Source organism: Tyto alba, unplaced genomic scaffold (genome assembly GCF_018691265.1).
Source record: "Tyto alba isolate M040663 unplaced genomic scaffold, T.alba_DEE_v4.0 Super-Scaffold_48, whole genome shotgun sequence".
Classification (NCBI taxonomy): domain Eukaryota; kingdom Metazoa; phylum Chordata; class Aves; order Strigiformes; family Tytonidae; genus Tyto; species Tyto alba.
Genome location: NW_024881324.1, coordinates 27,466,719 through 27,480,826, shown reverse-complemented (window position 1 = coordinate 27,480,826; position 14,108 = coordinate 27,466,719). Strand labels below are relative to the sequence as shown.

The 14,108-nt window shown below is 41.6% G+C and overlaps 1 protein-coding gene across 7 annotated transcripts in view; it reads right to left on the bottom strand.

The window, feature by feature from the left end:
* The window catches only part of SEMA5A (semaphorin 5A), a 498,071-nt gene that overhangs the window by 244,255 nt on the left and 239,708 nt on the right, over nucleotides 1-14,108 (bottom strand). For all 7 annotated transcript variants that reach the window (XM_042806859.1, XM_042806857.1, XM_042806861.1 and 4 more), the window contains one exon: nucleotides 8,057-8,152. The gene's annotated coding sequence lies outside the window, so the exon portion shown is untranslated. The remainder of the gene's footprint in view (nucleotides 1-8,056; nucleotides 8,153-14,108) is intronic.

The following is a 14,108-nucleotide window of genomic DNA, read 5'->3' as shown; positions in this document are numbered from 1 at the left end:
TTTCTTGGGACGAACAAATAGCCACACCACCAACGTGCTCCAGCTGAATGTCACACACTGCTGGGAAGACCACATGCCCACTTAGACGACCGCCCACAGGAATTAGCAGACATTCCCTCGGGTAGACCAGCATAACCTCCACGTCACTTTGCCAGCCTGCCCCTTCATCTTCTCCCATACCAAGTCTACGCCCCTGTTACAACACCATCATCTGAGTGAAGCCCCTTGCTCCCAAGCCATCTGTACCTTCCTAGCAGGCAGCTGTATCCAAGCTTAGTCCAACAGCAGCTGATGACAGCGTGCCTCAGCACCCAGCTCCACGCACTCACTCATGACTGGCACCGTATTGTCCCTCAGTCATCCATCGTCCCAAAGGGAAACCAGCCACCAGTTGCATTTTTTAAGACCATCACAGCTGCTGTACATAGGAAGGGTAATCCTGCTCATTAGATCACGCTGCATCTCCTGCCACGCACAGATCTTGCCCTTTCTGCTCCTCTGGGGTCCGGCTTCCTTCTCCCCCTCCCTCAATGCTCTGCAGAGAGGCAACACAACCATCTGCTGCTGCTGAGCCATACAGAGCCAGCTCAGCCCTGAGCTGGGTGCTGGCTAACCCAAGGCTATGAACATGCACCAGCAACAGAATTTGGCGTAAGGTATCCCAAGACTCCACTCACTCCTCCGCGGCAAGGAGGATGGCACGGCTCTGAGTCCGTGCCCTTAGTTCACCTGGAGCGCAGACCTGCCAACCAACGCACTCATAACAAGCCAGACCAGCCCCTTCGCCCATTTGCTCCAGGATACAAAGATCTGGCAGGCTACACTGGATGCACTGACGTCTGAGGAGAAGTGTGGGTTAAAAGACACGGAAGAAAGGTCTCTGCATGACTGTGAGTAGCCCTGCCCTTCCCACCACTCCAGCAACATTTCTAAAAGAAGCAAAGAGGCCAGTTCCATTTTAAAAGACAACAGATCCTGAGGTGCTCCTTCGTGGGATCCTTTAAAAGGATCTTCACACCGGCAACTGAAGCTTGCATTGAGACTTTTACAGGTTTCTCATCTCCTTTTCATCACAGAGACTTGGCACATCATGTATGGTACGTGGCAGAGTCACGGCATGTACCACACGTAAGTAAGTAAGAAAGCCAGGAGAGTCATACCCGAGATGCCGTGAAGGGCTGTGGAATAGCCCACTCCTCCTTGCTGTGTCCCAAGGCAGGTGGCCAGCTATCCCACCAGGCAAACCTCACCTTCCACTATGCCCTAAGGAAGGGTGGAGCTCAGAACAACCATTAGCCCCGCTACAAATCAAGGCATATTGACTCATTTGCCCTCAGCTTTCCAGCCGGGGCAGACCTCAGTGCCTCTCTTCTCTGAGGCAACCAAATGCCTCTTCGAAGAGCAGGAGAGAGTATTCATTTAAACACAAAGAAAATGCTAAAACATTACCTTTCCTTTCCTGTATTTGTTTTTATTTCTTTTATCAGCCTATCAGTAGTATTAAGCATACCCTTATTTCCTGCAATCTCCACCCCTTCTGCTCTTCCGTAATCTTCTTGCAGTTAAATTCCTTCTCTTTTATTTACCAACTCTCTGCTTTGACGTCATTTGCATATTACTGCAGAATCTACATCCAGAACAACAGTCTAAGCATAAAGCTCTAGAAGGCACACCAAGGAAAATGGCCATTAAAAAAAAAACAAAACAAAAACAAAAACAAACCAACCAAGCAACCAAACAAACAAAAAACTACAGAAAAACCATGAAACCCTTGGAAACGGCCTCTGCCAATGAGACAAGGAAAAACATAAGTACAGTAAAATGTCCAAAATAAAGTCCAACTAAAACTTGCCCTTTGGCTACAGGTAGGGTGTTGAAAACTGATTAAGTCAGAACAGAAAACTATCAGTTTATGTAGCAGTGGTGCAAAAAGATGCAAGCATCATAGGTATGAGAAGGGTCTATGGAATGGAATTGCTGGAATTCAAAATAAAGAGCCCTGAAGGAAAATGCTGGAGATGCAAGGCCTTTCCACTGGGAGCCATGTGTAATAATGAAATGCAGAATTTGACCTAGAAAGGGGCAAAACAGAAAAGGAGACTGGACACAAAAAAAAACCAACCAAGAAACCAAGAAGCTTGTTGATACTGTATGCACCTGGACAAGTGAAAAATTGGCAATTTATGGCAGCGTTAGGAAATGCATAAGGCAAGAAAACAGATTTCAAATGTGAATGATACTCCGCTTATTAAAGAGTAGTATACTTTCTAGCATAGTGTGCTTGCTATGCTCTACCGCAGTGTGCTTCACCCCAGAAAGAGGATGGGACTTGCATGCGACCAAAGAGTCCCAAAAGCATGATTTGAATACAGCCACAGGTTCTCTCCACCTCTGCATCCCTGGCCAACTCTCCCCTCTGTTACACACCACTGCACCAGGATGTTGGTGGGACAGCTGCAGAGTGATCTAGCAGAAAATCTGTATCGCTAAAGTCACCATGATGCATTCTGGTTTTAAAATTTTTAACTTTCTGAATATAAAAGAACACATTTTATCCTGTATTAATTCAATCACTACAGCCCTATCAATTTCTACAGCTAATAATGTGACTGTAGACAAACACATCTCTTTTACATGGGAAATCTAGTACAGAGTTCATAGGTCTTTGCTTTTTAAAGACACAAACCTGTATTTATACTGCAATAAACACATCATATAGAAAGATATTGAAAACACAAATTGAAACGTGATGCTCTCACTGTGCAAAGTCTTTGCAAACCTTCACTACTATGTAAATAATAAATAACTGAAGCAGAGGTCACCTCATCAGGTTAATCATGAGTCGCACTGCCAAGATACAGAGTTTGCTTCAGTTAAGCTGTTCTATCTAGTCCGTGGATAAACAGGGATTTCAGTTTTCAGGGCTGCTGGTCTTGCATGTTTTCCAGCACTGGATTCCACCATATTTTATGAAGATGCAGCCTGAAGTTGAATGAAAAATAATTCAAACTGCTCGCAGTGCTGTTACAGAAAGGGCTTCCAAAGCAAATAGATTATAACACACTGCATTAATGCACACGCTGCAAGTACAAAAACCTGTGTGACGTGGGAGGAAAAACAAAACAACCAACCAAACATACACCAGAGACCAGCAGAGAGCACTCAAAGAGTCTCAAAACAGTGCCCTTCTCTACAAATTCTTTTGACATTTTCAGTGATCAAGAAGACAAGAGAAAGCAACCCACGAGACTTCAGACAATTGAGAGAGATCTCAAATACTTAAAGGGAGAGTCTCTATTGCAAGAAGTATGGCCTGGGGGAGGGCAGTTGCAGTGGTGGAGGAAGTTGAACCTTATTCTTAACTAGATTTTTAAGACAAAACCAAAAAAACAACAACAAAAAGAGATGAAAATTGTAAATCAAAGACCATTTAGTTTCACACCAGGTGTTCAAATCCTGTGTCACGTCCTGCTCAGACAAGGGAGACGAGTGACTTAGAACTTCTAATGCTTCTAGACGCCATTTATCTGAGATTTAACAACAGGCTTTAATGGGAAGAGTCTCATTCCCTGTAGTAAGAAACAAAGGGTCTTTCCATTAGACACAATGACCTCATCCATCCCTCTCTGATCCTCCTTCACCTCATATGCAGAGTCAAGCACAGCACAATTCATCACTGCAGTACAAAGCTGTTTGCAGCTCAACGGTCTGCAGTCACGTTACATTCCAGGCGCAGAGCTTCTGAAAGAGAATGAAGCTCCTTCATTCCACTCTGAAATTGCTATTGCTGCTTTGAAGCAATGCAGGTTCCTTTTAACAAACAACAGTAACTACTACTAACAAGACTTTCATTATTACGCTTCATTTGTCAAAATTCCCCAAGCCTGGCACAAAGGGAAACCTCCCACCACCACACACACAGCGCCACAAGGAAGACACCAGAAGACTTACGAGGGCTGCGAGAAAGGACTCTTCTTCACAGATGGATGAGCTCAAAGAATTATGTGGGTAGAGAAATGACTGACCTAAAGCAGTACTTTTAATTGGCAATGACCGGTCGTCCTCTTCCTCCTTCCGTTGTAGCTGCTCTTATTCTGCACTTCCCCTCCATTTACCTAAAACTACACCCTTGTATTCCCTCCTCCTGCAAGAAAAACACTCTTTCCTCAGGACTCTGTACACCACAGTTTGAAATATTCATGTCATTTTTGTCTTTGCAAGTTTTGGCCATGTTACTTAGAAATCATTTGAGTCTTCATTTCAGCTGCTTTAGTCTCATTTTTGCTACTGTTTTAAAGAAATTAACTTTTACCAAGAGCAACTACCCTCTCTAATCTAATGAAAAGCCACCGTTCTCCCCTCCCATGATTTCTGATACCAAGTCCTCTTAGAAAACTTCCCAGAGGAAGTACAGATACTGCTACAGAAAATTTAAGCGCTCATTAATACTTGCATGGATCCATCCATCTCAGGTCCATAAACCACTGACTGAAACCCAAAGACACTGTTTCTTTCATTCCCGGTACCTGCTCCTCTAAGCTCCTAAAATCCTGTTCATTCTTAAGAACTTCCTTCAGTAGTTTCTCATCCTTGCTCACCTCTTCTCATTTAATTCCTCCAGTTCAATTTACATATTTTCCATCAATCTTCTCCCACGATCCTCTCTCTTCCAGTGGCCTTAGCTGTTTTGGCCATTTCAACTTCTACCATTATGCAACCTTGTCACATTTAGCCTTGCCCCCTTGATCATCATAATAAAGCTCCAACATTTTGCCTCTCAAGTTAATTCACAAACACAAAAGTATCTCCAGGTTCAGCACTCTTTCCTCGTTCTCTTTGTATTCTCTCAAGGCTTTGCCATTTCATCTTGGTTGACTCTCCCCAAAGTCTACGGTCTCTACACTGAAATGGGGGTCTCACTAGGACTTACATAATGAGAAAAGGTGTTTTGGTAATTCCTCGCTCTCTGACAGGCAGTACAGACTGCACAGGAAACACTAGGAAAGTGGTGAGATTTTTGCACTAAACTTTTGGACTCGATGAAACAGCTTGAACATATTAAGATTAATTTAATTGTAATTCATCAAGTGCCAAAATAAGATAAAAAGGATTTATCTTACAATGAAGGAAAAGTCTCTGAGCTCCTTGCGAGACCTCAAATTACATAACAACTTATTATTTTTAAAACTAGTTTTATCAATAGTTCTCTTCTGGGACCTCACCCTGCAACCTTACTTTTTATAAAATATCACCACCATAAGAACCACCACAGTGGGCCAGGCGGGATGTTTAACCCAAATGGAATGACCAAACTAGTTCAGACTAAATATCCAGCCTGACCCACTACCCTGTCTCCAGGAGCAGCCAAGACCAGGGGTCTAAGGGAACAGTGAAGAACAGAGCAGTCATATAGAAATATTCTCTTCCACTCCCCAAAAAAACACTTACTGTACAGCCTTCCACAATCTGCAGCAAAGTAACTTCCTTATCTAGAGGTAGTGCCTCTGTTTGTCACCTACTGGGTTTTCTCTCCCTCTTTTTCTTTTTCTGCCTCCACTTCCAACTTTTTTTCAGCAGCTCTTTATACCCATGCAGCACACACGGCCTCACGTGGCAAGGGATTTCAGAACCGACTTACACACTATACAAAGAAAAACTTATTTTCCTAGATTTGAAACTGCTCCCTGCCTGTTTCTTCTAATACAAAAATAAGGTGGCACTGAATACTAGTCTCCCGTCCACGAACCATGCAGCTCTTGCAATTTTACAGACCTCTAGCAGTAGCATCTGGCCACTCTCTCTTCTCCAGTCTGAAGACTCTCAGACAGCTAGTTGTTCTTGCACGGAACCTGCTCCACCGATACCTTCTGCATCCTGCTGCCCTCCTTTATTCTTGTTGCTCTTCTCTGAACCTTTTCCAGTTCTCTTTTTCACTCCACTTGTTCTGAGATAAGGAGACCAGAACAGTACACCATATTTCAGATGCAAACACACCACAGATTTAGAGAGTGGCTTAGTGATATTCTGATCTCTCTCCTTTCAGAGCAACTACTGATATAAATTCCCTTTCTGACTGCTACTAGAGTTGATTTTTTTCAATAAATTACTGGTTCTAGTCCCAAGATCTCAGGCCAACTCAAAATATTTTACCATTACTGACCATGAATTTTATCCACCACTTTAATGGCAACTTAGTTTTATAAGGTTCTGCAGTTTTTCAGTTTGCTCCCTTTTCTTTTACCTTCTTTCACCCTGAACAACTTAGTTTCAGAAACAAACCTTGTCACCACACTTCTGTTCCAAGCCACTTATGAAAATGAAGATCCCCCTGGGTATTCACAGAGATCTCTGTGGAAATCCACGGGCGATTTCCAACACATTTTTCTCCTGGTGTTTTGTTTATTACTATTTAACCAATTATTTACACGGTTGGCAGCCCTCCCCTTTAACCTGTGGCTGTTTAGTTCCTTCAAAATTTTTTTGAAAGGACTTTGAATACAAAACACCTTTTCAAAATCTGAGTAGAACAATACATCATAAAATCTCTTTCACTTGCATGCCAGTTACCTCCTTCGAAGGACCACAGCAGTTTAGCAAGACTTGACTTTGAATCACAAAAATTCTGGCTGGAAGGGATCTCTGGGAGTCATCCACTCTGACCAACCACTACTAGACACAGTAGATCAGGTCAGCTGTAGCATAGTGCAGCTAAGACTCGAAAGCCTCCACCAGAAGAGGTGCCATCCCCCCTCCCTGGGTAACACTCTCCAGTGCTGCACTACCCTCATAGTGAAAAAGATTTTCCCACAATGCTCAATGATAACATTTCAATCTGCAATCTGTGTATGTTAACCCCCCTCTTACACGGTTTGCCACTACTAAAAAGATTGCCTCTGTCATCTCTGTAAGCACCCTTCAAGTAGGTCAAGGCTAATATTAACCTGTTTTTAAATCTCCTCTTCATCAGGCTCTCCCTCACTGAACTCAATTCTTTCTCGGTATCTCCATCATATTTATCCAATGTCCTTCCTAAAACAGCCACTAATCTAATTTTTTATTTGTCCACTCAATTTAAACAAGAGGCCTGTTTGTTTCTAGGCTCTCTGATTCCACATTAATGCTTTCTAAAACATGGCATGAAATTAGACATCTTCAAGTTCTCAACTGCTGAGACACTTTACAGCAAGAGGTTGCATGCTACTCTCTAACTGCTCCATCTCACTCTTCTGTTCCTTAAAAACCTGGGTAAACTACATCTGAACCTGTGAAATTGGGAACATGCAATTTGTTCCACAATCTCTCCTACAAATGCTTCCAGCTGCGACAGGGAATCTCATAAGCCTCCCCCAAGAAGGGTTCCAAAACAGGAACCACCCCACGCTTTTCAGTGTTGAGCACATACACAGAATAATTATTTAGATTTCTGCCGTGGCCTTATCTCAGATCATTCTTTTCATGATGTCATTGTACGTAGGTCCCACAGACTCTTCAACTGGCCTTCTGCTACTGGTGTGGTTGAAAAAAGCATTTATTGATTGTATGTTTAGCCTGATAAGGGAATTTTTTGGTCCTATTTCCTTCTCTGAATGCAGCCACAGCTTTTTTTAAGATGTCTTCTTGCTTTTAATAGTCTCCTCTACCTTGTCATTTAGCTATACAGGCTTCCTTTTCCTAAGTCTTTTTTAGACTGATGGTAAGAATTTGTGTTGGGTCTCCAAAACAGCATCCTGAAATAGCGTCTCTGCCACCTACAAACATGTTACGCTTACAGTTGCCCTTTCAGGTTTTTTTTAAACAAACATCCCTATTTTAACATAGTTTCCCTTTTTGAAGTGGCACGTAATTCGAGGGAAGAAGAAAGGAGAACTGGAGGTTGTTTTTGTTGTGTTTCTCTCATTTCCATTTCTTGCATTTCCTTAGGTTAGGAAGGACTGAAAAGCAGAATACCTGTAATGGTCTCCAAAACCGTCTCACATGCCTTTTTCCAGACAGCATCTTACAATCTCTCCATGACATCACCGTCTACTCACTGAACAAAATACAGCCTCTTACCTACCTTTTAGTCACCATCCCTCTATAATCATCCACTGCTTCTGTTGAGTGTTTGTGCAGAGCCAAGCACAGTGGGGTCGTGGGTCTACCTTGTAGGCTCCTAGGAGATAAGGAAACATAAAGGAGAAATAATAGGTATTGAAGAGACAGCTCATCAGCAGTTCTCAGACATTTATAGCAGTCATAAAACATCTGTCTTTCAAGACAATAAATTAGAAATGTAAGGCACTGAACTACACAGTGTGAACAAGAACTAAACAAAGAGGCAGAAAAAAAAAATATTCTTTAAAATAACTGGCAGCTTGGGATCACAATCAGAAAAGAGAAGTACTTGTCACAGAACTGCCAAAATCCATGGGACATATGAATTTGTGAAAAATCCTCCCTGTGAAAGTCTCTCTTGGTGCCCTAACCACCATTAAAATTAAACATGCCTAAAATGTGGGCTGAAATCTGGCCCCAAGTGAAACCCATGACAAAATTAAGGTGGGCAAAACTTTAGCATTCTTTCATCTTTCCATAAAACAGAAAGTTCAAGAGAAAAAAGGTAGTTCCTGTCTAACATCTCAAAACAATACAAAGGACATTTTCAAGAAAAAGAGATGAACCATTAAGAATACTTCAAGATGTTAACCCATTTTGCAGGAATGACAAAGACGATATAAACATTCAAAAAATTATCTTGCTGTTTTCTTTACTGACACAAAGAAGGCACTGCTAATCAATCAAGTGCTGTCTTCACTTGAAACAGCAAGACGGGAATCACATAGTTTCCTGCTCCCAGCACCTCAACAAAAAGGTACTTCACTTCAGAAGTAAAAAACAATAATAGTCCATCCAATTTAAGCATTCATTTCTTCAATTGAGAATGTCTATGGCACAGAACAAATACACTAGCAATCAAGAGCTCACCCTTTAACCTCATCAGATATGAGGCAAAAAGGAATCTTCATTCCACTGTTTACTTACTTTATATAAGTGACTACTAGATGACTGGAAGCACTTTCAGCTTTTTTCCAGTGCTTTTCTGACCTATGGAAGTCTCAGGGAATCTGCTGAATGCATAGGCAGTACTGCCTAAAGACGTTTTACAGCAAGGAAACACCATATGAGCAAGAATAACTCTCCAGGTTAGACAACGAAGATCCAGATTTATGTTCACTGTGACAAGATTTCTCACAAAACCCCCTCCTCCCTATCACCAAGTACTTCGGATTTTCATCATTTACATATTTTCTTCTAAATTAAGAATTTATATCGTACGTGCCCATATACACAGCCCTCTGCGAAATTCACCAGTGTCAAACTCTGCTGTAGAAGTTGCCAGGAGCAGATTTAGGTAGTGTTCTCCATGGCGTGGGGATCTTTGGACGATAAAGGCTGGAAGGTCACTTTGAACTTCATAGTTCAAGGTGGTAGGTGAAGCTTATCTTGTCGAGAAGACATTGCATCACCTTTTCTTTGCCTCCCACTTTTCGGAAAGGCAAGGACAAATTTTAATCTTGGAAGAGGACCGAGCTCTGATTTTTATATTACTATGTACTAAAGAACACCTGAACACCTCAGCACAACTACCTGCCACCCATGCATGTTGATGACAAAGTACTCTGAAACATTCAGTCTGTCAAGTAATTAATTATAACTGTTACCATGCAGTAAGTTCTATGGATAAGTACAAGCAACCCATCTCTAGGATGCAGTGTGCTTGTGATTTATGTATGCCCTCACTACACCAGAATAAGCAGCTGAATTATTATGCTTTGAATCATTACAAAGAAGGCTGGATGCCTCAATTTTTCTAAACAAACCTGACAATACTACTGCTTTTTCTACATGCACTTCAACCCACCTAATGTCCCCTCACCACTCACTTCACAATTCATATTTCTACATAAACATCTCAGATTTCATCTTAGCGAAATAAAAGTTTTTGCAATTTTATTCTAATCTTAAGAATTACTTAGACAAAGCTGGAAAGCAGAGTCTGAACCCACTTTACTGATTCAGGGAAAACACGCACACACGGAGAAACGAATTCGTAAAGGGACCGTTCCCCTTACACCTCTCAACATGGAAACCCTGCTGTTCTTGGGCCCGTGGCAGCACGCTCGCTGGACACATCAGGCACTCTGTGGTGGCATTCTCATCAGGCACAGTACAGTACATGCTGTGGGTAGGATAACACCAGAAATTAGCTTGACTATTTATTTAGTTGAGCTAAAGTTAGGCTAACTCAGCCTACACCGCTCACACCAAACCAATCTTACAGAAATTGTAAATTAAGCCTTTAAAATCAGAAGACTGATTGCAAAAAAAAACCCAAAAAACAAAAAACCAAACACCATGTTGTTGTTGTTGTTGTTGTTGTTGTTGTTGTTGTTATTATTATTTGGGAGTGTATAACCATGTTTTAGTTTACTTTTGCTTTGCTTTAGCATCATTTGCTAAAGCAAAAAGGCTGCAGTGGCTGTGCTCCCTGCTTCTGTCTCCTACCTTCTCCTTTCAGAATGAGTTCTGAAACTGATGACCAACTTCAATCTAACACAAAAGCTTTAATGCAAACGGCCAGGCAAAATAAGAGACAAACTCACTTTCCAAATAGCTCTTTTTCCCTACTCTCGGTCACAAACACAGGCACACAAGAGAGGAATTCAGCCATGGTAGATTTGCCCAGAAGCACATTAATTTAAAAGAACAGGGGAAAAAAATCCTTCTGCAAATGGATAAAAATATGCCTAAGTGCATACTAGTGGAAGTCTTCCAGAAATCTTCACTACATTTAATGATAAAGACACGGGAGTGCTGTTTCCCGCTGCTGTTGGAACTGAAGTCGCCGGAACCAGCACGGAGTGGGACTGACCCTGGTGGGGTGTGGAGGGGAGCTCACACGCAGTGAACGGCCCCGGCCGTCACAGGGACCCGGGCACCCCTCTCCCGCCTCTCTGGTATATTTGGAAAGGCATAAGTGGAAATAATAATGATTAAAAAAAGATACAATTATACTCCCTCCTCTTCCCTTCCTCCAAAAAAACGCCTGAATCACGCAAGTGTATCCCACTTCCCCAGATGAATGGTTAGAACAGCTGCTATATACAACTTTGTGCTCCTACAAAATCTAACATTTCTCCTTATAATGTATGCTAGCTAATATTACTACTTATCTTTCTCTTTTCATGCTGAAGAGGTCCTCGCATAAAGAAAGAGATCTCATTAAATCCAGCTTATTTGCTGGACTAAAGAACAGATGTGGAAAGATGGCAATTATTAAGCAAAATCTAGGCATAAGAAGGATGAAAGAAAGGGGAACACCCTTCTTATAAAGATGTATTTTGTTTATATGCTTTTCAAATCACAATATTGAGTAAAAGTAAAATCACAACAAGATAAACGTAGGAATTTTTAGGGGAAAAAATCAGAACAAATGAAAAATCAACAACACCCTTGAGTGTGTCCCAGCCTCCACCGATTGGGACCGCAGAACCAGCCCACACAAGCACATCCCGAACAGGGAGGTACCCGCAGACACACGCTGCAGAGCAGAGGCTCAGTGTCCTCAGCACTACACACGCTCCCCTGCTCGTTCACGTGCAGGCCTGAGCCTCATCCAGGTCTTCACAGATGTGTCTGCTGGTTCAACTCAGAAATCCCATCTGGCCAACACGGGAGTGGTAGCGGCACTCCCTGAAGCTCCAGCATTGCTCTTGCCTTGCTGAACACAAGCCCCAAGTCACGAAGAACCACGGACACCCGCACACACACCCGCTCCCACGCACAAATCACATAAGCAATAGGTCTGACTCATCCGCAGCTTGTCAGGCTTACTTCCTAGGCATGGTAAATCCAACATAATCAGAACACGCGACACTCACGGGCCACATGAAGATTGTCTCTGGAGAAGGGAGAGTAGTATAAAGCAAACTCAGTGCATTTGCTGTAACGCATGCCAATGCTCAGGAAAACGAGCCCTGGTCATATTCTGCATATCGATAGCTACACTACTGGCCACGGTACCTTTTTTCCAGTTTTACTGAGAAGGAAGGTCTTGACAAAGAACATTAGATTCAAGAATTACTCACAGCTTTAACTCTACTTACAGTATCACTTTATTCTCCGCTAGGCCAAAATAAGAACAAATGTAGAGACTGGAGTGCCAGGACGGGAAACGTATCGCTGACAGGAAAGCATAGATCAGAAGATGTGAAGTCAACAGTCAGCCAGAGTTCTCTGGTTGAAAGTTATAAAACAGAATGTCATAACATTTATTTGGTTTTGGAGGGATTTGACTAATCATAGCTCATTTAAAGCCACTGAACTTGCCCTACTTGCTTGCTTTAACTCCATCTAGGTTGATGTGAGAAGACATGTTAGTGAGAATTTAACCTTTTCACTAACCACCGCAGATTTACGGTCCAAGAGAAGCACTTAGTACTTGCCAAAAACCACCATGACTCCCAAAATAGTAATTTTTAAAGTATAATACATTATTAAGACTGTTGACAGAACAAACAGTATTATCAAGTTTAAAACGGTAGAGATGGGGAAAATCAGTAATAATGGAGAAATTACTGTGGTCTCGCTTCACCGTAGCCATGTTTTTCATGAAGACTTCAAAGAGCGGGAAGAACATGGCCTTTATCCAACTTTTTGCAAACTACACAACTGAGTATTTTTATTTAAAATAAATCAGTTCTGATACAACTCTGATCTCCTTGAGTTTGACAGCAAAACTTCTCCTGAAAATATTTATTCCTGAGTGTGACACCATTTACACTTGTATTTCTCTGATCTTTGACTGAAGTCTATAGGACATTTCAAGTGCTCTGCTGTCACTGGTATTTGCTGGCTACATGTCTCCAAACCCTTATGTGGTTTCCTGAAACTGAAGCTCATAGGACTGATAATCCAGACAGATTTTTCTATTTCTAGCATAGTAACAAGAATAACACCTTTCAGCACCTTTCAGCCAAGTTGTGTTAGTACTGACAACACAAGAGGCTCAGAGTTTCATGACCAGAGAAATCAACTTCCTAATGAAAGTCAACGAAAAGAATTACAAAATATTGTAGCATAATGTAGACAAGATTTATTTTTGTGTGTGTATGTCTAGAAGACTTAGATGAAAATCAGTGTTTCTAGCATTTTTGGCTGTCTTTAAGATGAAACTCAATAGATACGTTAGGTTGGGTGGTTGGGTTTTGTTCGGTTTGGGTTTCTTTTTTTTTTTTGAAAGGGGAGGGCACATGCGTGTGCACTCTTTTTAATACTGCAGGAAGGATACCATCCAACAATCTTCTTGAGAAATCTCCTTTCTTCCACAAAATGCAACACTGTACTGCTTCTACTTCTTCTACAATTTTCACCTGCAGTAGTCTCAGGGTCACTCCACCCACCCTGGTAAGGGCAACTGCCCATGGAATAAAACGTTATTCCCTGTCTGGAATTCTGCCGAGTAATGCCATGTCCTAACTAACTGATTCTCAAATTTAAGTCACAAATTCAAAACTGATGTTAGCATGTAAATCTTAAATCTCAGTAAGTTCGTCAATAAATATGCCAATTTAGGAAACCCAAGCAAAACAGAATACCCTATAATCTATGCATTTAGTCTGCATGAAACCAAACAGTCACTCCCTTTCTTTCATTAACCCGTATACAGCTACTTTATTTTCCAAAGGCAGCAAGTAAGCCAGGAAAGGTAAAACCAAAACTATGGGTATCATAGAAAAGAAATCCTGAGCAAAAGCATCTTTAGATACGTAACCATAAAATAATACATTATGTCTTACTTGAGCTTTTGCAAAAGCAAATGAACCTTTCCAATCTAGGTTTAAAAAATTCAAGCGAAGCTCAGATGACAGACAACTTGTAGAGAAAAACAAAAGTCCACAACCCTCAGGAAAACCCTGGGATTTATTTACTATTCTGAAAGACGTTTTCTGTACTACAGGATAGCAGCTGGTATATTTTCTGTAGCATATTTAATTCAGAGACATCTGCTTGCTAGCGGACCAAGGATGAAGCTTGGGGTTATGAGACCTGGATTATAATTCTGGCTC